General features: G+C 43.1%; 1 pseudogene; it reads left to right on the top strand.

The window, feature by feature from the left end:
* The window catches only part of LOC115480332, a 53,817-nt pseudogene that overhangs the window by 9,553 nt on the left and 17,924 nt on the right, over window positions 1-26,340 (top strand).

The raw sequence follows: 26,340 nt of genomic DNA on the forward strand, positions 1-26,340 counted from the left end.
ACCTGATAATGTTTGATAAGATCAAAAATCTATTGTTAACAATTAGATTCTGCCTTAGATAACTGGATGTCTACAATCTCTGCTCCTAGCTAAGGAAGAAGTATGGATCAGTGTTCACCATCCACGTGGGTTCGGAGCCAGTTGTGGTGCTGTGTGGCTACGAAGTTCTGAAAGAGGTACTGAATGAACGGGGCGAGGATTTTGCTGCCAGAGGAAGCCTACCTCTGCTGAGGAGGATCACCGAAACTAATGGTAAGGAGGTTCAAGAGCATAAGGGACACAATGGGAAAATACTAAAACGGTAGGTAAAAATAAAAAAGAATTCAAAGGATCTCGGAACAGTCTTCAAATAATTCCCCTAGTCCGCTTATTGTTGTCAAAGGTACTATCTAACAAAGGTGGACTGATAGTCATGGGCCCATAAACACGTATCAAAAATGAGTAAACTATATGGAAGCTAGGGGAGAGTGGGCCCCCTTACTGCTGTGGGCCCTCAGACACTACCGTATTTTACAAATACAAATAGTTTGTTATTTAGGAAATCTTATTTTCTCAAGTCTTTTAGCCTAACTAGATAAAGATTATCATTATTATTTTTATTTGAACATATATGTTATCTATTTAACTTAATTATTATTATTATTTTGATATTCATATACCAGATGGTTGTGTTCTATTAACAGTAACTCCCAAGTGAATATCTTGGTTTCTGTAACTATGTAGCCCACTTTGAACTTTATGGTATTAGCAGTTTACAAATACCATGTTATGTTATGTTACTGTCTCAATAGCCAGTCCTACCCTGCTATCCAACTTTCCATCTACACTTTTCTCTCAAGTGTCAGTAATTTCCCATCAAATAAAAATTGAATAATATCTTGCAAATATTTAAAGCAATTAATTGGTCAGGAATGGCCACCAACCAGTTAACTCGATTCTCAGCGGATAACCGGTCATTTTCAGCTGCACTTAACCAATTATTGCCACTGAAAATGACCGCTTAGTGGCAACAATAGAGCTGGCAATGTTGGGGGTGTTCTGGGGCAGTATGGGGCATGACTGGTTAAGTCCCAATATTCAGAACTTAAGTGGCCAGGCTTAACAGACAAATAAGATCACATAAAAAGCAGGCCTATCTTTGTCTTCAAAGAAATCTGTGTGAACCTGGAACATGTACTGAGCCAAATTGACAAGATAAAGTGTGATAAATCACCTGGATTGGATGGTATACACTCCAGGGTACTGAAAGAAATCAAACATGAAATTGTTAATCTGTTGTTAGTGATCTGTAACCTGTCATTAAAATCGTCCATAGAACCAGAAGATTGGAGGGTGGCCAATGTAATGCCGATTTTTAAAAAGGGTTCCAGGGATTATACTGGAAATTACAGACCAGGGGAAAAAGTGGAAACTATTAAAAAGAATAAAATTATGGAACACATACAGGCTTATTTTTGAAAGAGGACGCCCATCTTTCGACACAAATTGGAAGATGGGCGTCCTTCTCACAGGGTCGCCCAAATCGGCATAATCGAAAGCCAGTTTTGGTTGTCCCCAACTGCTCTCTGTCACGGGGATGACCAAAGTTCATGGGGGTGTGTCGGAAGCATAGCGAAGGCGGGACTGGGGTGAGCCTAACACATGGGCGTCCTCGACCGATAATGGAAAAAAGAAGGTCGTCCCTGACGAGCACTTGGGCGACTTTACTTGGTCAATTTTTTCTTACGACCAAGGCACAAAAAGGTGCCCGAACTGACCAGATGACCACCAGAGGGGATGACTTCCCCCTACTCCCCCAGTGGTCACTAACCCCTTCCCACCCTGAAAAAAAGAACTTTAAAAATATTTTGTGCCAGCCTCTATGCCAGCCTCAAATGTCATACTCAGGTCCATTGCAGCAGTATGCAGGTCCCTGGAGCAGTTTTAGTGGATGCAGTGCCCGTTCCCCCCACCTGTTACACTTGTGGTGGTAAATGTGAGCCCTCCAAAACCCACCAGAAACCTACTGTACCCACATGTAGGTGCCTCCTTCACCCCTTAGGGCTATGGTAGTGGTGTACAGTTATGGGGAGTAGGTTTTTTTGGGGGGTTGGGGGGCTCAGCACACAAGGTAAGGGAGGTATGCACCTGGGAGCAATTTGTGAAGTCCACTGCAGTGTCCCCTAGGGTGCCCGGTTGGTGTCCTGGCATGTCAGGGGGACCAGTGCACTACAAATGCTGGCCCCTCCAATGACCAAAGTCAGCACTCAAAAAAAGATCTAGGTGTCATTGTAGACAATATGCTGAAATGTTTTCCCTAGTGTGAGGCGGTGACCAAAAAAGCAAACAGGATGCTAGGAATTATTAGGAAAGGGATGCAAAATAAGACCAAGAATATTATAATGCCTCTGTATTGCTTCATGGTGTGACCACGCCTTGAGTATTGCATTCAGTTCTAGTCACCGTATCTCTAAAAAAATAAAGCAGAATTAGAAAATGTTCAAAGGATTGCGACCAAAATGAGAACGGGGATAGAACTCTTCCCATGTGAGGAAAGTCTAGAGGTTGGAAAAGTGATGGCTGAGGAGGGATATGATTGAGGTCTACAAAATCCTGAGTAATGCAGAATGGGTAAGTGAATCGATTTTTCACTCTTTCAAAAAGTACAAAGACTAGGGAACACTTAATAAAATTACATAAAAATACTTTTAAAACAAAGAATAGTTAAGCTCTGGAACTCTTTGCTAGAGGATGTGGTAATGGCGGTTAATGTATCTGGGTTTAAAAAAGGTTTGGACAAGTTCCTGGAGGAAAAGTTCATAGTCTGCTATTGAGATAAACATGGGGGATGTCACTGCTTGCCCTGGGTTTGGTAGCATGATATGTTGCTACTATTTGGGTTTCTGCCAGTATTTGCCACTGCTGGAAGCAGGATACTGGGCTAGATGAACCATTGGTCTGACCCAGTATGGCTATCCATATGTTCTTATGTAATATTGACTTAAGCGGTCATGTGCTGCTAGCCAGTGTTGAGAAAAACAGATATTCAATGCCAGTCACCTATGGCGGTCTCAAATTGCCTACAAGGACACCCATGTGCTTGAAATGTCCAAATCCCAATTTTGCAAAGACAGAAAAGGGAATTCCAATGCTGTGGTATGTCCAAATAGCAAGGGAGTGTGTTTTGGCTGGGACTAGGAAGGGCCCAAACTCAGGATGTCTAACAGTGATTACCGAATGGGAAGAAATGTCCAAGTCTAAAAAGAAGTTCATCCTAAGTTAGACCTGTTTCAGTCATTCAGTCACATCCAGGGTACAAAAAGGTGCTTTGATTGAGTTGCATGGAAATGAACCTCCGGAAACTGAACTCTGCAGGCATTGTCAGAACTGCGACCCACTGCCCCTTTAAGGGCCAAACTTCAGCGCATGTGCGCCTAGGGAAACCCTCTCAATGCCGCTGCACCAGAATGAACAGCGCAGGACCAGGCCACAAGGTAAGGCAGAAGCACCGGAGAGCAGCGCGGGACCTAGCCCAATGTCCCCACAGCATCAGAAGGTGAGCTTGGGTGTGAGTCATGGTGGGAGCTGTGACAACCACAAGTTTTATGCAATGAGACCCTATGCTAAAATAGTACAACTTGTGGTATGGTTGTGAATGTTTCATGTGTGTGGAGGAAGATTTTCCTCCTTCAAGCTCAAAGTGGTATGTCCTCTATTGAATATTTGAAGTTGAAGATACAATGGGTGTACATATTTTAATTTTTAGTTAGTGGTTACTTATTCTATATGTATTTTGTATGTGTGAAAGACAGCAGGTATTCTATTTGTACTGAATGTATGTGTAGGATCGATATGTACTAATCCAGCTTCTTTAGTTTTCCCAATAGATCTATGGACGTTGTAGTGCCCGTTGCAGTGTTTACAGTGCTGCCTTTTCTTAGGTAGGCACTTGTTGTGTGACTCCTGGATGTTAGTGCTATTATGGTGTGGTAGAATTGCTCTATAGGTCCTGAGTGATATTTGTAATACTACTGGAATTTAGATCATACCTTTTCTCAGCACCAGCTCAAAGTTGGCTAATTCTGGTATAGCAGGTGTTTTCCTGTCCTTGGAGGGCTTACAGTCTAAGTGGCCCTTATACTAAGTGCCATGTGGCCCATAGGTATAAAATAGGGTGCATAGCAACTCAAAGTGAGTTACATTCAGATATAGTAGGTATTTTCCTGTCCTTGGAGAGTTTCCAATCTAAGGGGGTCTTTTACTAAGGTGAACTAGTATTTTTAGCTCGCAACTAAAAATCAACTGGCGCTACACGCTGAGACGCTCACAGGAATATAATGGACATCTCAATGATTAGTATCAGCTGATTTTTAGCGTGACCTGAAAACACCAGTGCACCTTAGTAAAAGACTCCCTAAGTTTGTACCTGAGGCAGTGGGAGGTAACATGATGTGTTGAAGATCTCAAGGAGCAGCAGTAGAATTTGAATCTTGGCTACCTTGCTTCTCACCCTGCGGCTCAAATCAAACAGATAACACATATTCCACACATTTGGTAGCTCAACAGTAAACTAAAGACCAGCATATCTGAAGCCTGATGGACCATTTGGTAACCTGCCCCAAAACTTAATAGGCAATACATTTTATGGGTGCCATTAACCACAAGATTTCTGTTACAGTACTGCTGAATACCATTGTTCATATAAGGCAGCAGGAAGATGCTGGATTTGGGAGCTAGGCCTGACTAGCAGTATTAAAGTACTAGCATATCTTTCCAGAATACTGTAAATAATATTCTTTTTAATATGTTGCATTATTTTAGTGTGAATTATTTTGATGTTCTTGGTACATAATTTCTTGGGGTACATCAATATGCATAATACCCTCAGTCACAGAGGTATAAGAAGGATTGATCGTGTGCATCTGTATCAGAGATACAGTTATATTACATTGCATTACATCTGGACTAATATTCCGCTACCACCTTTCAGCTCTAAGCGGGTTACAGACATTAAAAAAAAAAGATCAGAACAAAACTCTGGGAATTACATAAACCACTAAGGAGTCCTTTTACTAAGGTGCACTGAAAAATGTCTTGTGGTAGTCTAGGCGCAGTTTTTGGGCATGCGCCAATCCATTTTTCAGTGCACCTGTATAAAAGCTACTTTTTAAAATTTTTGCCAAAGGATCCAAGATGGCACCTGAGACGGATGTGCGAGCGGACACCTCCTGAACGCCAAGTGATTCCCTTGAGCATTGGACCTTTCTAACACCCATTATGGGAAAAAGAAAGGGGAATCCCTTGTGCTCACCTCCTCGAGACAGGGAGAATCTTCCACCAAGCAGCAGGGAACATTGGACGCGATAGTGGTGCGCACGCCGGGATCCTCATTGAGCGCCTCGACGGCTCTGACGCTTTTGCCGGAGCACAGCTTGGAGGGAGTCTCTCTGAGTCCTCCCCCTTTCACAGCCCCTCCGAGACCTACAGGTGGGAAAGCGGCGTCGGAGGAACAGCCTCATGAGGGATCCGGAGATCGGTTAGTCCCTGGGGCTGTAGTAGGAGGCCCCGTCGCAACTTCTTCTCCTGCGGAGACATCAGGGCAGTCAGGACCTCGGTCCGGGAGTCTGCTCTTGCAGGAGTCGCCTGCAGGAATTATCGGAGAACGAAACAGAATGGCTGTGGTCATCCTAGAGATGGTATGGGAAGCCATTCAAGGCATGAACGCTACTCTAGAAAGAATTTCCAAGACAACACAAGTGGAACTGTTGGAGATTAAAACGGTGCAGGAGAATTTCAAGATCAAGCTTGAAGCCCAGGACACTAAAATGGAGGCTTCGGACAGTGAGGTACAAACTTTTTAAACTTTTACTGCTTTAGTTTCCAAAGAAAAAAATATTCAAAATAGGAAATTTGAACATTTAGAGAACCAGCTTCGTAAGAATAATTTGCGGATACTGAACTTTCCAAAATCTCCATTAATTGCCCCATTGGAGATGTTTAAGAAGTATTTGAAAGAGGTTTTACATATCCCGGAGGAAAATATACCACCAATGACTAAAATTCAATATATCATGGGAATTCGCTCGGCTGCGGGGGAAACCCCACAAATGAACTTAACAGAATTTCTCCAGGATTCACTTGAAGTAATAACTGAGAGAACTACTTTGTTAGTGTCCTTCGCATTCGAGCTAGACCATAATAATGTCTTTAAGTTGTACTTTCGTAACATAAATGAAGAATTCTTAGGCGCAAAAATTCAAATTTTTCCTGACTTGTCCAGGGATACTCAAAAAAGGAGGAAGGCGTTTCTAACTTTGAAGCCTAGGCTGATTAGTATTGGAGGCTCCTTCCTCCTTAAATATCCCTGTAGACGTGTAGTACGATTTAATTCTCAGAATTATGTTTTCTTTGAGCCTGAGAAGCTTCAGGAATTTATTATTGGTAAAGAATAGAGATTCATGCCTTGAATTAAAAGCTGAGATCGGCTGCGCTCAAAAAGAATTCTTCCGTCTTTGTTTATTAGTTTAAATAATTCTTCAAATAATATTTCTTTGAACTTGGATCCGGTGTTGTGGTCTAATAATATAGGAAAAAGGAGGAGTAAATATTTTTCTTTTTCAATTTCCTGAGTGATGTAAATATTGAATTCTCTCCCTTTTCCGTATTTCCGATTTTATGTATGTGCATAAATGATAATGTAAAAATATAAAAAATAAAATAAAAATTTTTTTTTGCCAAAAGTGAACATGCGGCACAATGAAAATTGCCGCGTGTCCATTTTGGGTCTGAGACCTTACCACCAGCCATTGACCTAGTGGTAAAGTCTCACATGGTAACCAGGCGGAAATGGCCTACGCATGCCAAATGCCACTTGTCACATGTAGCTGATGTGCGCCAGAAAATAAAAAAATATTTTTGGGTGTGCATAGCGGACGCGCACCAAAAATTAAATTACCACAAGGGCCACAGGGTAGCCATGCAGTAACTCCATTTTGGCACGTGTTGGGCGTGTAGACACTTACGCTGCTTAGTAAAAGGGCCCCTTAAAAATTAAGAAAGCCTGCTTATAATACATATTTCTTAAATAAGAAAGTTTTGATCTCCTTTCCAAATAGAAAATATGATTGTGAAAAGGAAAACATTCCATAGGCGCCCGGTATAAGAGGCTCCGCAAGCCGACCCAGAAGCCTTCCCAAAGGTAACCAGAGCAGCATTCTGCGCAGCCGAACACCACAGAAGAAGCAAGAAGAGCCCATTAGAGCTGTGGCCACAGGACCTCCTGCTGCTGCAGTGCACAGCTGACCGCCAGGCCGCCACAATGATAGCCAGTACTCAGGACTCCAATTCCCCCCTCCCCCAACTCTCACACTGCTACTGGTAGTGGTCGCCACCCTAGCGATTACAGCAGGCCTGCCTCGGTAGCTACTCGGCCTTCCCCCTATGACGCAACCCGCCTCCTCCTCCTCCTCTTACATGACTTCTTGCTTCCATTCCGTGAGGGTGGGACATGTCACAGGAAGATGTCTGAATCCCCGAGGCAGGCCTGCTGTAATCACTAGGATGGAGACCGCTACCAGCAGTACTGTATGCTGCAGACTAATCCACATCTTTGAAAAGAAGGCAAGTATCCAAGTCAGTGGCATACCAAGGGGGGGGGGGGCGGTGGGGCGGTCCGCCCCGGGTGCACACCGCTGGTGGGGTGCCACGCGCTGGTCAGCTTCCTTCGTTTCCATGCTCCCTCTACCCCAGAACAGGTTACTTCCTGTTCCGGGGCAGAGGGAGCATGGCAACGAAGGAAGCTGACCAGCGGCGTGCACCCGGGGGGGTTCTTTCGCTGGGGTGGGGGTGTCCCTTTGACGGGGGGGTCGCGCTGCACCGGGGGGGCGCTGCACCCGGGGGGCGGGGCGCATCGGCGATCCGCCCCAGGTGTCAGCGCCCCTAGGAACGCCACTGATCCAAGTCCGACTGCTTCTTTGGGGGAGGGGTTGGGGAGGAGCAGGACAGAGGGAGAGATTGGAACCAAGGAAGGAGGAAGGAGCAAGGAGTGGGACTGAAGGAGAGAGCCTGCTCTATCCCCACTGTCATTCTTTATCATTTGTAGCATTTTTATTTGATCTCACTTATATTTTTAAACATGCCATCTTGTGTAGCATGAGGATGTACATAGAGGAAGTATTGGTTTTATCGGTTAGAGTGTGTAATTTGTTCTAAATTTTAATTCATTGTGTCATTTGGAGGTGCTGGCTATAGGGACTCCCTGTATTCATGCAGAGATGTTTTCACTTAATAAAAGGCCTCCGAAACAGACATCATGTTATGAGAATCAGATGCTTAACAATCAGGCTTACTATTTATGAGTATAATTTCAAGAAATATTAACTAGGTTGGAGGAGCCTACATGAAAAGAAAAAGATGGCATTTGGGAACTTGCTCCTTTTGTTTTGTGGATTTTTTTGTTTTGTAGATTGCAGTGGTATATTATAAAAATTCACTTGCCTTTTTTATTACTAGTATTTCACAGAGAGGTATTGAATAATGAGGGAAGGGGTTTCTTTATCCCAATCAATGCTTGTTTTCTGTATATTTTTTATCACTCTGATCCATTTCAAAATAATTCAGTAATGCTCATTCACTGTCCTCAGGTGTCTTAGGCAGCAATGGGGAACGCTGGAAGCAACTCCAACGGTTCTCAGTCGTGACCCTGAAGAATTTTGGGATAGGAAAGAGAAGCATCGCAGAGCGGATCCAGGAAGAGGCCCAACTCCTGGTTGAGGAATTCAGGAAAACCAAAGGTTTGTACTATAAGATTCAACAGAGAATGAGAGGGAACCTCTTTTTATTTATTTAGGGCCCATTTTACTAAGCCGTGTAAGCATCTACGCACACCAAACACACGCCAAAATGAACTTACCGCCCAACTACTGCATGGCTCTTGCGGTAATTTCATTTTTTGCACGCGTCTGCTACCCACATTTGAAAAATATTTTTTATTTTCTGATGAGCCCTAGCGGACGCGCACCAAGTGGCATCTGATGCACATAGGTCAATATCACCCAAATTCTTTACTGCTAGGTCTATGGCTGGCAGTAAGGTCAGAGACCCAAAATGGACGTGAGGCAAATATGATTTTGCCACATGTCCATTTTCGTGGGGGAAAAAAAGAGGCCTTTTTTACAGGTGCGCTGAAAAATAATTCTGTGCGTGCCCAAAACCCGCACCTACACTACCACAGGCCACTTTTTATCGCGGCTTAATAAAAGGACCCCTTAGTTAGTTTTATTTTCTATATTGGTAGCAAATAGTCCTAACCTGGAAGAAGTCTGCCCATAGCATAACCTGATAGATGGAGGAGGTGCCATTGTTTTCTAATATGAAATGTTTGTTGAGTCTTCTCATGGGTTAGTTTAAGGGTGTTTGACATCTTTCATTGAGGGTATATAAGAATTATCTAAAGCAGGACCAGTGTTAAACTTAAGTATTGCCATACTGGGACAAACCCAAGGTCCATCAAGGTCAAACCCAAGGTCCATTAGCTGAAATTGGGTGGCGGAGCAGTTGGGGGGAAGAGGGGGTGGTGGTTGGGAGGCGAGGATAGGGGAGGGCAGACTTATACGGTCTGTACCAGAGCCGGTGATTGGAGGCGGGACTGGTGGTTGGGAGGCGGGAAATACTGCTGGGCAGACTTATATGGTCTGTGCCCTGAAAAGGACAGGTACAAATTCAAGGTAAAGTATATGTTGGAATGTAATTGTATTTTACATGCATTGCCTGTCACCTATTATTTCTCTGTGATTACTCTGTGACCTCTGATGTGAATTACTTAGAGAGGTCACACAGCTATGCAACTTCCTGTGGGGGTTAGATGCAGCACATGCAGCACATGGAGCACATGGAGCTCATGATCTCTCCTAACCTGAGAGGATCTATGGTGGTGTGAGCATCCATTACCATCTAAGCACATGGAAGGAGCTGATAATACAAATGTATAGTAATATGTATATATAAGCCTGTCTGATTATAATCTAACTACAAACTGTGAGTAAACAGATGTTTTGTTACTTCAACTTTAAAGTGACTCAGCAGTGAATTATTCAGGGGTGAATGAGAGAGAGATGAAGAAAGAAATTAACATTTCTAAAGCTGAAGCTGTGTGTACTAAAATCTGCTAATTATTGACTACAAATAATCCAACAAAAGGGTTATGGGCCCAGGGTCCAGGAATTGAAAAAGAAGAGAAATATTACCAGGCAGAAAAAAAAAGCCACATTTTTCTCTTAAGTTTTAAAGGAAAGATTCAGTCTGTCTCTCTCTCCCCCCACACAGCAGACAGAAGGCTAAGAAAATGGCTGAGGGAAGAAATTCACCATTTTTCTATTCTCTCAAGGTGCCTAAATTAACTGAGTTTAATTATCAGAAGTGGGAACTAAGATTCATATGTCTCCTTCGAGCAAAAGGATTATATATATGCTTAGATCAAGACAGAACAGCTGAAAATATGGCTGAATGGGACAATGCAAACTATTATGTGAAGTGCATGCTTTTGGAAGCTCTCTCAGAGAAACAAGCCATATTAGTAGAGGGAAAAGATACACCAAAGGACATTTTATGTAAGCTGAGAACTATGTATGCAACTACATATGCAAAGCAGCAACCAATTTGGTTGGCAGAGTTGAATGAAACCAAATTAAGGGATAAAAGTAAATGTAATGATCACATTATGTATCTTATGTCTTCATTTCAAAAGCTAGAACTTTCTGGAATTCCCATGTGTGATGCATTGAAAAGAGCATTTCTTTTTACCTCACTATCAAAGAAGTTTGATGTTTTTAGGTCTGTAAATGAGGCCATTGAAGGGCAATCTTTTGAACAGACAACATCAAAACTAAGGCAGGAATGCATAATAAATGATTCTGAGGAGATGTGTTCTCAAAGTCAGTCAGAGAGAAATGAAACAAATTTCTTGGCAAAGAACAGAGGAAGGCGGAGCTATGGGAAAACTCCACCCAAGGGCAAGCTGATTTGCTACTCATGTGGAAAGGAGGGACATGTATCTAAATGGTGTAAGGAAACACAAAACACTCCCTCTAGCTCACCTAAGCCAATGGAACTAAAGAATTTTCAAACCAGGAAATGTATGAAGGACAAAGATAAACACAAGGGCTTTCTAATGGCAGAAAAATCTTTGACTATGGTAAATAATAATTCAAATGAAAGTACTTGGATTTTGGATTCAGGGAGCACATGCCATTTAACCAATTGTAAGAATTTCTTTCAGGAAATGTGTCCAGAGGAAGGTATTCTTAAAACTGCAAACGCAGGGACTGCTAAGATCCAAGCAAAAGGTATTGGATTCTTAAAATGCAAAGTGTCTAATGAAGTTAAAGAAATTCCTGTAAGTGATGTCTTGTATATTCCCCAAGCAGTTTGCAATATGCTTAGTGTATCTACATTAGATAAGAAGGGTTTTGTGATTCATTTTGAAAACAGTAAGTGCACAATCTCTAAAAATGATGAAGTGTATGCTGAAGCTTTTATGCATAATGATGTTTATAAACTGAGCATTTCAGGTGAAGCCTCACATATGGCGCAAGTAAGGAAGAATGATGGAAAATGTAGTCTGGAAATCTGGCACCGCCGCCTGGGACATCGTGATTCTAAGGTGATCCAGGATCTTTACAGTAAGCAACTGGCCACCGGCATTCAGATAAGTGCAGATGCTGGTAATATGGAGAAATGCATAGACTGTGTTACTCAAAAGGTGTGAGACCCTCATTTCCTGCATACACAGGAAATAGGAGTAATAAAGTGCTGGACTTAATACACAGTGACTTATGTGGACCGTTTAATATCCCATCATTGGGAAATAACAGATTTGTGCTAATATTCTTGGATGATTTCTCTAGATATTGTGTGGCCTATTTGCTGAAAGAAAAAAGTCAAGTCACAGACATGCTGAAGAAATACGTAACCATGGTGAGCAATAAATTTGAAAGAAAACCAAAGGTTCTTCAGACCGACAATGGTGGTGAGTTCACTTCACAAAGCATGCGCACATTTCTAGAACAAGAAGGCATTCAACATATCACAACAGTAGCTTATACACCAGAGCAAAATTCTGTTGCAGAGAGAAAATTTAGGTCACTTGTGGAAATGACCAGATGTATGCTGTCAGATAGCAATCTCCCTAAAAGACTATGGGGGGAAGCCATTCTCACAGCAGTGTACCTACAAAACAGAATGCCAACTAAAGGCGCTGAGCGCACACCACATGAGACATGGCATGGTAGGAAGCCAAACCTGTCACACATAAGAACATTTGGAAGTACAGCATATGCTCATGAACCAAAGCAAAGAAGGCATAAGCTGGATTCCACAACAGAAAGGGGCATTTTAGTTGGCTATGCTCCAGGACACAAAGGATATAGAATTTTGAATCTGAAAACTGGCATTGTTGGCATAAGACATGTTACATATTTTGATGAAAACAAAAGGGTTGATAAAGGCTGGATTATCCCAGATGAGCCTTATCATCCAGAATATGAAACTAGAACCATAATAGACATGCCAGTGTATATAAATGCCATACCAAGGCAGATGTCTGAAAGCAACTCACCTGTATCTAACGAGGAACAGGCAGAGGAAACAGACACAGAAAGGATCATTGAAGAAGACAGTACAGTTGGAGAAGGGGAATCAATTGGAGAAGAACTCTCAGATTTTGAGGATGCGGAAAGGTCAGACCAACCTGTTGTCAGACGCTCATCCAGGGAAAACAAAGGTGTTCCACCCCCAAGACTGTCTTACCTAACAAAGTCAGCAGAAGCTCAAGAGCCCTTAACATGGGATGAGATTGAGAAAATGCCAGCAGAAGAAGCTGCTGAATGGCATAAAGCTGCACAGGAAGAAATTGATGCATTGGATAAAAATAATACTTGGATTCTTACAAAATTACCTCCTGGCAAGAAAGCTATAGGATGCAAATGGGTATTCAAGTTAAAAAGGAATGCACAAGGAAAAGTGGAAAGGTATAAAGCCAGATTAGTGGCAAAGGGATATCTTCAAAAATATGGAGAAGATTTTGATGAAGTGTTTGCACCTGTAGTGAAACACACGACAATAAGAACACTTCTGAGCATTGCAGTCTCAAAAGGCATGCAAGTCAACCACATTGATGTGAAAACAGCGTTTCTTCACGGAGATATAACTGAAGATTTATACATGGAACAACCAACAGGTTTCATAAATACAAAACAAAGACAGCTAGTGTGTAAATTAAACAAAGGTCTTTATGGATTAAAGCAAAGTGCAAAATGTTGGAATGATAAATTGCATGAAATATTGACAAATTTAGGATTTAAGCAAGGTGAAGCAGATAAATGTTTGTACACTAGGTGCACAAATGGACAATATGCATACATTTTAGCTTTTGTTGATGATCTGCTCATTGCAAGTAAAAGTGAGCAAGAGTACAAGGACATTGTAAAGTGTTTAAACCTCAATGTTGAGATAAAAGAACTTGGTAATGTGTCATACTATCTTGGTATAGAAATTGAGAAACAAAATGATGGTTCTTATCTTCTAAGCCAGAAGCAGAAAATAAATGAGCTTATTGAAAGTTTAGGTATGCAAGATGCCCAAGTTGTAAGCACTCCCATGATCACTGATTTTCTGAAGGATGAAACAGTAAGAGAACCTTTACCAGATAACATCCAATATAGATCAGCCATAGGTAAGCTTTTATATCTAGCTACCACATACAGGGCTGATATAGCAAATGCAGTAGGAATTTTGAGCAGAAGGGTCAGCTCACCTACCAAATCAGATTGGACTGCAGTTAAAAGGATGGTAAGGTATTTAAAGGGTACCATTGATTGTAAATTAAAGATTTCAGCCAATAGTAATCCAAAACTAATATGTTACTGTGATTCAGATTGGGCAGGGGATCATTCTGATTATAAATCCACAAGTGGATATGTGTTTATGTATGGAAATGTACAAATTTCATGGGCCAGTCATAAACAAAGTATTGTGAGTTTGTCTTCTACAGAAGCTGAATATGTGGCAGTATCGGAAGCGTGCAGAGAACTGATGTGGATTGAAAAACTTTTGCTGGATTTCGGAATAGCTGAAAAGAGACCAATCCAGATAATGGAAGATAATCAGAGCTGCATCCGACTGTCACAGAATGACAAGGTTCAGTCACGCACCAAGCACATCGCAACGAAATACCACAACGTGCGAGAGTTGGCAAAAGAAGGGGTCATCAGTCTACACTATTGTCACACCAGTGAGATGACAGCTGACATTATGACCAAACCGTTACCCAGAGAACATTTTGTGAATCTGCGTATAAAGCTTGGACTTTGTATGAATAAATAATTGCATGACAGTTATGCATGAGAAGGGGTTTGTTGGAATGTAATTGTATTTTACATGCATTGCCTGTCACCTATTATTTCTCTGTGATTACTCTGTGACCTCTGATGTGAATTACTTAGAGAGGTCACACAGCTATGCAACTTCCTGTGGGGGTTAGATGCAGCACATGCAGCACATGGAGCACATGGAGCTCATGATCTCTCCTAACCTGAGAGGATCTATGGTGGTGTGAGCATCCATTACCATCTAAGCACATGGAAGGAGCTGATAATACAAATGTATAGTAATATGTATATATAAGCCTGTCTGATTATAATCTAACTACAAACTGTGAGTAAACAGATGTTTTGTTACTTCAACTTTAAAGTGACTCAGCAGTGAATTATTCAGGGGTGAATGAGAGAGAGATGAAGAAAGAAATTAACATTTCTAAAGCTGAAGCTGTGTGTACTAAAATCTGCTAATTATTGACTACAAATAATCCAACAGTATACACATATGAGTTTGTGTTGGGCAGACTGGATGGACCATGCAGGTCTTTTTCTGCCGTCATCATCTACTATCTACTCTACATCAAGCTCAGCATCCTGTTTCCAACAGTGGCCAATCCAGATCACGAGTACCTGGCAAGATCCTAAAACTGTACAATACATTTTATACTGCTTATTCTAGAAATAAGTAGTGGATTTTTCCCAAGTCCATTTTAATAATGGTCTATGGACTTTTCCTTTAGGAAGCTAGCCAAACCTTTTTTAAACCCCACTAAGCTAACCACTTGTACTACATTCTCTGGCAATGAATTCCAGATTTTAATTACATGTTGAGTGAAGAAATATGTTCTCCGATTCGTTTTAAAGTTACTACTTTGAAGCTTCATTGCATGCCCCCTAGTCCTAGTATTTTTGAAAAGAGTAAACAAGTGATTCATGCCTATCTGTTCCACTCCACTCATTATTTTATATACCTCTATGATATCTTCCCTCAGCTGTCTTTTCTCCAAGCTGAAGAGCCCTAGCCGCTTTAACCTTTCCTCATAGGGAAGTCATCCCGTCCCCTTTATCATTTTTGTTGCCCTTCTCTGTACCTTTCCTAATTCCACTATATCTTTTTTGAGATGCCGTGATCAGAATTGAACACAATGGAGCGATACAAAGGCATTATAACATCTTCATTTTTGTTTTCCATTCCTTTCCTAATAATACTTAACATTCTATTTGCTTTCTTAGCCTTGGGCAAAATCTTGAGAGAGAGAGAAAGCACCAATGCACACCAGCATGCTGCGTCTTCTTCAGTTTTAAACAGGCTTAGGGAACCCCTATAGTATGGCAGCCTGGGGCAATTGCCCTATTTGCACAACCTTAAAATTGGTCCTCATCTAAAGATGTTGCACATTAGCTTTCAGAGCCTATAGCAAGCAAGCTTACCAGAGGGCATGAAAGTACAGTGCAATGATTTGTCCCATGAAAAATTCTAGTAATGTATTCTCAAGATAGTTCATTATGCACCAGAAAAAGTTAAACAAGTAAACAAAATCCAACTGTTACTGACATCACAGTCCAAAGATTATGAGCAAGGCCACCAAGAGACAAAGCTTAGCCCAGGTCAAACAATCTTAAGCCCCCCCCCCCTTCATCCCTCATCCCCATGGTCTTCCATCTCTGCCCTTTTCCCCCTTGCCTGCTTTCTCGCATCTCTCTCCCTCCCTTCCCTTGCACACAGGCTGGCATGCATCGCTTTTCTGCTTCTTCCCACCGCCACTCTGCCCCCCCCCCCCAGTGTTATATTTACAGTACTGTCCCTTTTCATAGATAAGGTTGTTTCTCTTTGAGTCCTGGGAGTTAGTACTATTATAGTACTATAGTATTATAGTATGGTAAGGTGTTTGTGCATAGTGTTCTAGTGGAAAAATTATGTGTTGCCTGAGGGGATATCAGAACTTTAATATAATTTTACTTTGTCATAACATCAACACAGTTTGCTAAATACTCATAGAACATAAGTATGTATAATTTTTTCTTCTAATTTGTTGTACAGGGGCGGGGCAGGAGAAGAGTACACAGTAGGTGTGACAAGGGATTTGGGACAGGGCATAGGGCCAGGGCAAGGAAGGAACATGGGTAGGAAGGGGACAGCATGGAGCAAAGTAGGTGTTGGATTTTTCCTCTGTCAAAAAGTTAGCAAATCTTGAATGGAAGTATTATGATTTTTCGACCTTGGGGTGTTTGGCAGGTCTTCTTATCCTTTATTTTTCTAATTGTTGTTAGAACTTTTTTGATAAGTTTAAATCACACTCACTTCTGGATTCTTGATTATTGAACAGTTGGGGGATTTTTGGGAATCAGTTGTTTTTCTCTGAGAGTTTTTTTTCCGTTGGCTCTTTTTTTCCCCCTGTAATGAAAACTGATGATAGGATTGGACTTCTGTTGTAGTAGTGGGTAAATGATTCAGTAAGAATTCCCCTATTTGGAGATTTGAGGTTTCATTTATTTAAATATTTTTGTATACAGCAACTGAGGGTGATTGTGTCTTCATCCTGCAACCCCCACCTCAGGTCCAGCATCACTCCTCCTTTCTTCCCCTCCCCTGGTCCACTCTCTCTCTCCCCTCTTGGCCTACCTTCCCAGCGTGTCCAGCACATCTCCATCTCCCCCCCCCCCCCCAATCCAGGTCCAGCATATCTCCATCTTCTTCCCCACCCCTTTATCTCTCTCTTCCACTCCCCACCCAGGTCCAACACATCTCCAGTTCCCTCTCCTTCCCTTTACCTGTAGGTACAGTGTTTTTCCTCACCCCCCCTTGGGTCCTCCAAACTTGCATGGATTGCTAGCCACCCCCATCACTAGGCCTCTTCCTTTCTCTCACATAATAGTTCCTTTCTTTTCTAACTGGTCTTTAGATCTCCCTCTCCATCCATTCTAGGTCATCTTTCCCTCTCCATTGTTCTTCTCATTCCCTCATAAGTGCCCTGCTTATAACTTCTGTCAAGATCCTCTCCTTCCTGCCTTCCCCCAAATGCCCTTTTGAATCTGCTATCCCTTCCCTACAGCTCATTCCCAAGTGGAGGAGTGGCCTAGTGGTTAGTGTGGCCCTTTTGAATCTGCTATCCCTTCCCTATAGCTCATTCCCAAGTGGAGGAGTGGCCTAGTGGTTAGTATGGTGGACTTTGGTCCTGGGGAACTAGGTTCAATTCCCACTCTAGGCACAGGCAGCTCCTTGTGACTCTAGGCAAGTCACTTAACCCTCCACTGCCCCAGGTACAAATAAGTACCTGTGTATAATATGTAAGCCGCATTGAACCTGCTATGAGTGGGAAAGCACAGGGTACAAATGTAACAAAAATTAATGAGGTGTACTCCCTAATTCCTTTCATCCTAGTTACTTTCTTACTTTTCTACCTCCCCATACCTTTTTTCTTCTCTTCCATTCCAGGTCTCTGTTTTCTGCTTTACCTTCAATCCAAGGAATATTCTTTCCTACACTCCAGAAAGGCTCACCCACCAAATCTTCCCCAGCCAGAGCAGTGACTTGTCTTTCCCTCATCTCACACATACTGGCAGCAGCACTAAATAGCATTCCAGCTTCCTGGACCACATGTCTCGCAGTATGAGCAACAAAGGTCCCATTCGGAGAGTGAGAGAGGCTGGACCCATGTGCTCCAGGAAGCTGACATGCTAATAAGTGCAGCTCCTACCACTGGTTGGAACCTTAAAATTGGTAAACTTACCATTAGTAGAACCATAAGCCTTCAATTATTTTTCCTCAGACTTAGTCATTTCTCTAACCATGAGATTGAACAGTTTCATTAAAATGATGACAATATTTTTCTTTTCTGATTATACTAGAACAACCGTTTGACCCCACCTTCTTCTTCAGCCGCTTTGTCTCCAATGTCATCTGCTCTGTGGTCTTTGGGGAACGATTGGACTATGAAGATAAGAACATCTTCTTCTTGCTCAAAGTGATAAATGACATGTTTCGTATTTTTAGCACAGTATGGGTGAAGGTAAGGAGTTCATTTTAATCTGATTTCCAATAGAGATATGCTTTGAAGTCATCCTTATGCAGTAATGGCTATTTTAAGTCAATGGAAATCCCATTGTCATATGCCTGCATCTGTACCCACATCAAAAGAATAGTGTTCTCTTCTCTTAGGTCTACAATATCTTCCCTAATGTGATGGAGTACTTGCCAGGACCTCACAAGAGGTTGGTTAAAGATATGGACCATTTGAAATCTTTTGTAAGGGAGAGAGTAAAGATGCACACTGGATCCCAACTCTCTCCGGGATTTCATTGACTGTTTCCTCATCAAAATGGATCAGGTAATACATTTGGAGGGGTGGGGAAAATTATATAGCAGCATCTCCTTGTCACAATATACAATTAGGGTTCCTGTAGTAACAAAGATTCTACCATGAATAGTAGCATAGAAACCCAGTGGGCATAGGTGCCCGGTATAAGAGACTTGGAGAGGCTAAGCCCCCCCTGCTGCAGCAGGATGGATCAGCTATGGAGTCCCGCTGCTCTGAGGGGATTAAATTGTTGATTTACCTCCATCCTCACAGCAGGAACTGCAGTGAAAGCCCGTCTCTAGCCTTGTGTAACCAGTTGTAGAAATTGGTTTATGGTTTAATTTGTTTACCTTACTGCTGGGAGAGCCGGGGGGGGGGGGGGGGGGGCGTTGGATGGAGGTGTCCTGGGTTGCCAGGGAGATATTTAACGAGGATGACTTCCTGACCTGCACTGAGGACAGATAGCAGCAGAATCGGATACTGGGCCAGCATGATCAGAAAAAGTCACCAGACAACAAAGGTAGAAAAGATCATTTTATTTTCATTATAGTGTTTGGAATATGTCCACTTTGAGAATCAGGTGCTCAACATTAAAAGTTTATATTTATTTATTTACTTATTTATGGCATTTTATCCCACATTAAACATGAATTAGGGTGTTTTGTGATGATATGATCCCTTGTTTCAAGTTGTTGACGGTCTGCATTTTCCATATGAGTGGTATATTGGTGTATTAGGTTCTGCCCAGTGTAATATTTATGGTACAGTAAGGTTCTGAGTGTGTTTTTGCACAAAGTTGTGCATAGTGTTTTGCAGTTGAGCGATTGTGGTTAGAATATGCTTTGAGCAACCACTTTATTCTTTGACATATGATACATATCTAATATCTAAATTTAATAAAAGGTATTAATTGTGACTTTTATTTTTATTTATTTATTTTTTCTGTGTGTTAAAGACAATTATGGATTTAAGCTCCACCCCTGGCCCCACCTCTAACCCCACCCCCTTTAGCCTCCTCAAACAGTTGGGCCACCGACCGCCTATGCCAGTGGGGATGTTACATTGACTAGACAGTTTAGATTCGGTATGCTTATGCTGATTGTTTACATATTCTATTGCATTGTGAAGAAATACTTGGTTAATATTCAAAGGACCTTACACATTTATGTATCTATTAAGATTTACTTACTACCTTTTTGCAGAAATTCAGTGTACATAGGATCTGGGCACCTCTGTTTAGGTACCCCAAGGTTATTCAGTAGACGTCTATTCTATAAAAGACCCTGGGTGCGCAGGTTCCATTATAGAATATAAGGGTAATCTGGTATCTTGCCCAGCATGTAGGTGCCAGCACTTACCATCAGCTATAGAGCTGGTGAACGTGCAGGCACCTAGACGTGGCAGGGTTTCTTGTGACTGACAATATTTTATAAGCTGCCTGTGTAAGTGGAAGCCATGCCTGTCTCCTCTCCATGCTCCTCCCCTTGCAAATACCCACTATGAAAGTGTGCTTGTCAATTTTCATATTCTATACAGAGGGCAATTCTATAAAGGGACACCTATATTTAAGCACTTCAAAAGCATCTATTTGAGGCCTACATTTCTTTATGCAATACTAGCATAATTGTATATTTATACATGTGTATGTGGATAATTTAATAAAGTACACTAAAATTTAGGTGTGCCAAAATGCAATGTGCTGAATACAAATTCTGTAATAGCACCTTGGCACCAAGATTCCATTAAAGAGCACTAGCATAAGAAGGCTTGGGTGAGCCAAACATCTACACATATATTTGTCATCTTATAAAGGGAATACCCATAAACAGAAAAACAAAATGCCACATCAGCTCCAAGGCATGCACAAGTGCTAGCTTGACTGGACAGGTGGAAAGAGCAAACAAATTATCCCCCTTCTCATCAACACCCCACTACTCGGCCACTGGCATCAAACCTGCTGCCCCGACACACCCTGATACCATTAGCCTACCCCTTCCAACTCCCCCTGGTCCTTATCAAGTCACTCTCTTGTGTCTAGAGTGAGCCAACTAAGGAGCACTTACCACAAGAATACCCCTAGGGGTCAGAGGTGCCACTGATGTTGGATGCTTAACAGAGCAGGAGCAAGTGAGGATCACTCTTGCTCCCTGCTAGACCATCAGGGAAATTCCCAGTAAGAACCTGTGTGGAACACTGGGGTGGGGGGATATTCTGATGGTAACAGGGTAGTATTGAAGGGGTAGGGAAACTTCATCCCAGCATACACCCCTTTACCAGAAAACAAGACTTGACTTGGGGCTCTCTCTTGGCTACAGCAATGCATAATTTCTGACATTGGGATTTTATTTTAATGTTTTGTTTTATAAAATCACTGAGCCCCCAGGACATACCAGTAAATGGGTATACACTCCTGCATGTCTTTCTGGGTATTTAGCATAAAGCTCTACATTCAGCAGAGCCATTTGAAAAATACAGAGGGAATTATGTACCTCCTGACCTGGTCTTCTCATTTCCTCTTCACATCTCGTATGGTCTCAATACTAACCTTCCACACATCACAGACTCATTGCAGTGACAAGTATCTTCTTTTAATAGTCTTATTTTTATCCTTTTTATCTGTCAGGAGAAAGACAACCCACTGAGTGAATTTTCCATGGACAACTTAATAATCATCATATTCGACTTATTCGCAGCTGGGACAGAGACAACCAACACGACCCTGAGATATGGATTAATGATTCTTCTAAAACATCCAGACGTAGAAGGTGAACAAAGAAAGACCAGAGACAGAATGAAGAAGGAAACATTGAATCATAATGTTTCTGGCCCATATCAGTAGAAGGCGAGCAAAAAAGGCAAGACCTCCGATATTCAAAACCATTTAACTGGCCAAGAACGGCACCTGACTGATTAAATGGCAGTTAGCCTGCTATCCAGTGATATTCAGCAGGGGGTAGCTGGTTATCCCCTGCTGAAGATCCCCAGTTAGTGCCTAGGAGATACTGGCTATATCCGCGATATGGCTTGTTATCACTAAATATTCTATTCATTTCCAGCTATTGTAAGCGGCCACATTTGGCCACTTAAATAGCTGGTATAACTTTAGCTGGTTTAAAGATAACTGGAACTTTAAACTGTCTAAAAATAAACTAGATATTCAATGCCGGTCACCGGAAGCAGCCCGGCATTGAATATCTGGGCTGACCACCGAATATCAGCCTCAGGTTTAAGGTTTAATTGGCTTAGTATAATGTCCTTCATACAAGTAAATCAGAGCGATTTACAAACAAAAATACAAAAAACTACAAAGTATTAGGAAAAGAATGTTATATTCAGATGAGGAGTGGCCTAGTGGTTAGGGTGGTGGACTTTGATCCTGAGGAACAGAGTTCAATTCCCACTTCAGGCACAGGCAGCTCCTTGTGACTCTGGGTAAGTCACTTAACCCTCCATTGCCCCATGTAAGCCGCATTGAGCCTGCCATGAGTGGGAAAGCGTGGGGTACAAAAGTAACAAAGGAAAAAGAGTGGACAGAAGGATGAATAGTCACATCTGTTATCACTGAGCATTGAATGCTTGTTGAAAAAGGTGAGTTTACAGGGTCACTTTAAATTTAGTGAAGGAGGGTTCTGTATGAAAAACCATTGTTAGAGCAGTCCATAAGAGGGGAGCAGCACAAAAAAAAACCACGTGATGCTATTTAGTCTAAGTAAGCAATCCACATGGAAGGTATAAATTGACAGCTTTCATGTTATGCTCTGAGGGTCCTTGGTGGCATGGGCAATGTGGTAACAGGACATATAAGAGGGGGTCCTATTATACAGTACCTTATATATATCATTGTGAGATGTTTAAACTGGATATGATAAGGAATGGGCAACCAGTGATGTTTCATAGGAGAAAAGCAATCTGGTCATTATGATTAGCATGAGAGAAGAGTCTCATGTTCAAGTTCTATACATTTTGGAGATGTATAAATGAATAATGTGGTAACTCAGAGTATATGATATTACAATAATCCAAATGTGATGTAATTAGTGCATACAGTAAAGTTTTCTGAGACGATTCGTCCAAGAATGATTGCACAGAGCGAACTAGTCTAGAGCAGGGGTGTAGCTACGGGTGTGCCTGGCTGGGCCCAGGCCCACCCAATTTCAGCCCAGGCCCGCCCAGCGCCAGCCCCAGCTCCCATTGCCGGCCACTGCTGCTTTTCCTGTTGAGCAGCAGGGCCGGCGCTACAAAAAGAAGAAGCACTAATGCTAAGGACGAAAAATGTTAAAAAAAAAAAAGCGCGGCACCGGCAAGCACTGTCTAGGCAGCCTTGAGGCATTGGCTGCTGGCTCGCAGGCTCCTCCCGTCTCCTATGTCACTGCCCCTGGAGCGACGCAGGGGCAGTAACGTAAGAGACGGGAGGAGCCTGCGAGCCAGCAGCCAATGCTTCAAGGCAGCCTAGACAGTGCCTGCCAGTGCTGCGCTTTTTTTTTTAAACATTTTTTGTCCTTAGCGTTAGCTTCTTCTTTTTGTAGCGCCGGCCCTGCTGCTCAACAGGAAAAGCAGCAGTGGCCGGCAATTGGAGCTGGGGCTGGCGCTGGCATGCAGGGCGGGCCTCGAGGAAAAATGAAAAGAGGGAAAACATGGAAGGATGGGGAGAAAGAGGGAAAACAGATGGAAGGATGGGGAGAAAAGAGGGAAAACAGATGGAAGGATGGCAGAGAAAGGAAAAACAGATGGAAGGATGGCAGAGAATGAGGGAAAACATGGAAGGATGGGGAGAAAGAGGGAAAACATGGAAGGATGGGGAGAAAGAGGGAAAACAGATGGCAGGATGGGGAGAAAAGAGGGAAAACAGATGGAAGGATGGCAGAGAATGAGGGAAAACATGGAAGGATGGGGATTTATTAATTGCTGCTTTACAATCTGCAATATTGTTAGCATTTAGGCTTAGCTGCATCTCACTGTAATCTACTTTAATTGTTGATTGAACTGCTTTAATGCTAATGTTTAAATCCTCAAGTTGTTACCTTGACTGCTGATGCATACTGGTAACCTACTTTAACTGTTGACTGAATTCCTTTACTCTATCTTAACTCCTGATTGAATTCCTTTAAACACTATCACTTTCTATGCCTTAGCTGCTGCCTGCTGTCCCAATCCTAGCCTTCCTGCCTTCCTCCTCTACTCCTATCACCTTAGCCACTTCACATCTACCCGCATCCACCTAGCCCCTATATATGGCCCCTACACACATCCTCTTCATCGCCCTGTCCCTTCCTAACCTCTTTCCCCCTCCCCTTCCGCTGTCTACCTCAAGAACTCACTGCCCACCCTTGGCCCCCCTCGTCCTGCTCATTACTCCCCTACCCTACCTCCCCCCACCCTCCACCACCTCCCCAGCTCTCCTGTCCCCCTCGTCATTCCTAGCTCTCAACCTTCTACACTTCCTCCCCACCATTAACCCATCCCCATTCCTCCTTAACACATCCCGTCTTCGTCATCTTCGTCGACCCTCCTCCCCCACACTCCTCTGCACTCTCTTACTCCTTCTCCTACTTTCCGCAGGTGACATCAATCCCAATCCAGGTCCCCCCCACCTCTCCTCTCCTTATCCACGTAACCGATCCCAGAATGCCACCAATCTCATCTCTATTCCCCTTCTCCCCCCGCTTCCCTCCCCTTCTCGTGTGCCCTATGGAATGCCCACTCTGTATGCAACAAACTCTCCTTCACCCACGATTTGTTCATCTCCCGTTCCCTTCAATTGCTCGCTTTAACTGAAACTTGGATAACCCCTAACGACACTGCCTCAATCGCAGCCCTATGCCATGGAGGATATCTTTTCTCCCACACTCCCCGCCCAGACGCACGCGGTGGAGGCGTTGGGTTTCTTCTCTCACCCTCTTGTAGTTTCCAACCCCTCCCCCTGCCACAGTCTCACTGCTTCTCATCCTTCGAAACTCATGCCATCCGGCTATTCTTCCCGACACCACTCAGAGTTGCAGTCATCTACCGTCCCCCTGATAAGCCCCTCTCTTCCTTCCTTACTGACTTCGACGCTTGGCTCACCGTCTTTCTTGATCCCTCATCTCCATCCCTTATTCTTGGTGATTTTAATATTCACATTGATGACCCATCCAACTCCTACGCTTCTAAATTCCTCACTCTGACATCCTCCTTTAACCTCCGACTATGCTCTACCACCCCTACTCACCGTAATGGCCATTGCCTCGACCTCGTTCTCTTCTCTTCCTGCTCACCTTCCAATTTCTGCACCTCAGTCCTTCCTATCTCAGATCATCACCTAATCACCCTCACACTTCATCACCCTCCCCCTCAACCTCGCCCAACTATAGCCACTGCCTTCAGGAATCTCCAGGCCGTCGACCCCCCTACCCTATCATCTCACATCTCCAATCTCTTCCCTTCCATCTCATCTTCCGAATCTGTCGACACGGCTGTCTCTGCCTACAATGAAATTCTCTCCTCTGCTCTGGATACCCTAGCACCATCTGTCTCTCGACCCACTAAGCGCATTAATCCTCAACCATGGTTAACCCCTTGCATCCATTACCTTCGCTCCTGCACCCGATCTGCTGAATGACTCTGGAGGAAATCTCGCACCCTGTCAGACTTCACCCATTACAAATTCATGCTTTCCTCCTTCCAGTCCTCCCTATTCCTTGCCAAACAGGAATACTATTCTCAATTAACTAATTCTCTTGGCGCCAACCCTCGTCACCTCTTCGCCACCCTCAACTCCCTACTTAAAGTGCCCTCCGCTCCCACCCCCCCCCCCCTCACTCTCTCCTCAAACACTAGCTGACTACTTCCGCGATAAGGTGCAGAAGATAAACCTTGAATTCACTTCCAAGCGTTCTCCTCCCTGTGACTTCTTAACCCACTCCCCTAACCAACCTAGCCTGGCCTCCTCCTCCTTCTTTCCTGAGATCACCGAAGAGGAAACTGCTCGCCTCCTCTCTTCCTCTAAGTGCACCACCTGTTCCTCTGATCCCATTCCCACCAATCTGCTTAACAACATCTCTCCTACAGTCAACCCCTCAATCTGTCACATCCTCAACCTATCTCTCTCCACTGCTACTGTCCCTGACACCTTCAAGCACGCTGTCTTCACACCACTTCTCAAAAAAACATCACTAGACCCCACCTGTCCCTCCAACTACCATCCCATCTCTCTTCTACCCTTCCTCTCCAAATTACTTGAACGCGCTGTCCACAGCCGCTGCCTTGATTTCCTCTCCTCTCAGGCCGTCCTCGATCCGCTCCAATCCGGCTTTCGCCCACGTCACTCGACAGAAACGGCATTCTCTAAAGTCTGTAATGACTTGTTCCTTGCCAAATCCAAAGGTCACTATTCCATCCTCATCCTCCTCGACCTATCTGCCGCCTTTGACACCGTCAATCATAATTTACTTCTTGACACACTGTCCTCATTCGGGTTCCAGGGCTCCGTCCTCTCCTGGTTCTCTTCGTATTTTTCCCATCGCACCTTCAGAGTATATTCTAATGGCTCTTCTTCCACCCCCATCCCACTCTCTGTTGGAGTTCCTCAAGGTTCTGTCCTTGGACCGCTTCTTTTCTCGATCTAAACGTCTTCCCTGGGCTCGCTGATCTCATCACATGGTTTCCAGTACCATCTCTATGCTGATGACACCCAGCTTTATCTCTCCACTCCC

The sequence above is a fragment of the Microcaecilia unicolor genome, chromosome 11, assembly GCF_901765095.1.
Source record: "Microcaecilia unicolor chromosome 11, aMicUni1.1, whole genome shotgun sequence".
Taxonomy (NCBI): Eukaryota; Metazoa; Chordata; class Amphibia; order Gymnophiona; family Siphonopidae; genus Microcaecilia; species Microcaecilia unicolor.